Below are 2,587 nucleotides of genomic sequence, written 5' to 3'. Positions count from 1 at the left end.
GTCTATTCTTTCCCTAATTGAAAAGACCGAGTCAAGGCATCTCAAATCGTGACTGTGTTCATGTAATTTTAGAGCACTTTTGTTTTTAAAACTCACACAGATGGCCAGAGCCTGGCATTGAATTATTTTCTGGGTACAACACATGGCTCTTTCTTCCACGGGAGAGTCAAAACACGGGCTCAAGACATTTTTATTTCCCTAGTGATAACATCAGGTTTTCTGGCAGGGCCCTACCAGTGCTCCTGGGCAGGTTTTGCTGGGCTACGATGGAATGTCTGATTTGCTTGGCTATTTCACTTTTCTTCTGATTAGTATATCCGTTTCATCAAATGCATTCTGAAAACATTTATTTTACTGTTTTTTTTTTTCTTTAAATCTCACTGAAAGAGACGCTTCCTTGATTAGCATATTGGGATCATTTTGTGTGGACATGGACCTGCCCGCTCCAGGATCTCTCAGAGTTCCAGGCATGCCTTTTAATCATCTGGTTGAGCATCAATCACTGGAGGGTCCGATATTATTTAATCTTATCTAGTATACATTCTTTAGGTGGGATATGCAAATGCCAGTTCTTTAGATTGGTCCAAAGTCTGGATAAGTACTTCCCCTGGTGTGGGAAGAGGGGATTCTCAGGATCTCTATTCTGTGGGAGCAAGAGGACAGGGCACACATCCCAAGGACGTTCTGCTTATGAACAGTAGCTGATAAATCGTCTCACCCAACACACCTACCTGTATGTACACTCTGAATCACATCCTAATTTATAAGGCATGTTTATCCATGTTACTCCTCTGTGCTCCAAACAGCTGCAGCAACTACTTAGAGCTGGTTTCGTCCTTCATATTCAAATGAAATTGTGAGGTTCCAGAGTTTACAGGGTAATAAAACACCACACCCAGAGCTACAAAGACCCGCCATAGGACTCATGAATGATGTTTGGAGCTGTGCAGTGTAAAAATCGCACAGTCATCCTTTCTCATTTGAATGCCCGACTTAACTGAAAATAATCAAGAAAGGACAGACAAAGAAAATTATGGAATGCATGAGTCATAATGAAGGGAAACCTTAAAATATTGTTCTCCTAGCATTTCCCTATGTAGAACAGGATTGGGTGGGGCCCAAGTCTGAATGAGCTGTGGCCAAAGGCTTGGCTTTGGGGTTGGGCAACTAAGAACTCAAAGAATTCTTTTGTTCTGGTGTACGTGTCCTCGAGTTGGGACACTACAGATTTCATGGGTGGGGGACCGATGATGGGGTGCTGAACTCAATCACCAGTTCAGGCTGTCGTCTTTGTGTCCGCCTCTGGTGCATCGGTGTCTTAGTTGAGGTGTCTCCGTCTGTCAGTCCTGCTGAAAACGAGAATGCAGGAGGAAGGGCTGTTTAGCATGAACTTTCCACCAGTCTGGCACATCAAATTATGACCGCTAATGAGGGTACCCACATGGTCCTATAACTTCATGTCCCTGCGCATAGATTACTGAAATAGCCACTTTCTTTTAATAATCCTATTAGCACCTTGTAAACAGTGCATTTATAGTTTGCTGTGGTTTCTCTGGGTTGCCCAGTAAAGGAGAGACTTTAAGTGAATACATTTTAAAGAGTCCACATCTTTCACTCTCTTTTGTCATTTTTTTTTTTTTTTGCCCCTGTGGAAAAGACAAGAAAACACACCAATAATTTTAGAAAATGGAGACTATCCTTTTTCTTGTTCATTTTTTTTATAACTCAGAGAAATTTGCTCATTATGTTAGAGATGAAGGAAAAATACAGAAGGATGGTATAGAAGTCTTCATAATACTAGGGTTCATTAGTAAGCTCACATCTTAAGTCTTAGCCATGGCATATCTTTTTAGATCTTAACTTTCTTGCCACCAAGATGAGATATTGCCTGACCTTCATAGCATTGTTCTGTGAATTCGTAAAGTCTTCCAGGAGACCAGTCTGCTGTAGAAGTTTCTACAACAAGGCTCAGCATGTGGATTCCACTAGGTTCCCTAGAAAACTAAGGTGAACCTAGCTATCCATTGAGAGATGTTGTGACAATGATGATTTTTCCCAAAGGCATTTGGAAAAGAGGGTGAAAATGGGGTCTTGGAGGGTGTGGGAGCTGAAGTTTGTACTTGTTTGTCAACAGACTATTTAAACAAATATTTATTGCTGTGTAGAGTCTCTGGTGGACCTGGAAGATACAGTGTTGTATAAAATGACTGCCTGATCTCACAGATCTTGGGTTTCTTGCAGGGGCCAGATAAATAAATCATGAAAAGAAAGGTAGAAAGTAACATGGTCCATGAAAAACAATAAATGAAGTTCTGTAGGGACTGAGAAGGGTTATGTGTGTACCTAGCAGGTGGGGATGCTGGACCTGTTTTAAAAGTACAGCTAGGTTACTACTCTTTGCTGGGGTAACGTGATCAGAGCTCTAGAGACAGGTACGAGCTATGTGAACGTTTCCAGTAAGAGCTACGAGTGAGTACAAAGTCATGTGGTAGAAGTGAGCTGCCTGAGGCAGAATCAGAATTCTGCAGAGAGAAGGTTTGCTTGGTGAAGGTCTGAATAGAGGCAGGAGGAGAGTCAGGTGGGGTGC

Source organism: Rattus rattus, chromosome 6, assembly GCF_011064425.1.
Source record: "Rattus rattus isolate New Zealand chromosome 6, Rrattus_CSIRO_v1, whole genome shotgun sequence".
NCBI lineage: Eukaryota > Metazoa > Chordata > Mammalia > Rodentia > Muridae > Rattus > Rattus rattus.
The sequence above is the reverse complement of the archived record's forward strand: the minus strand, read 5'-3'. Positions refer to the sequence as shown.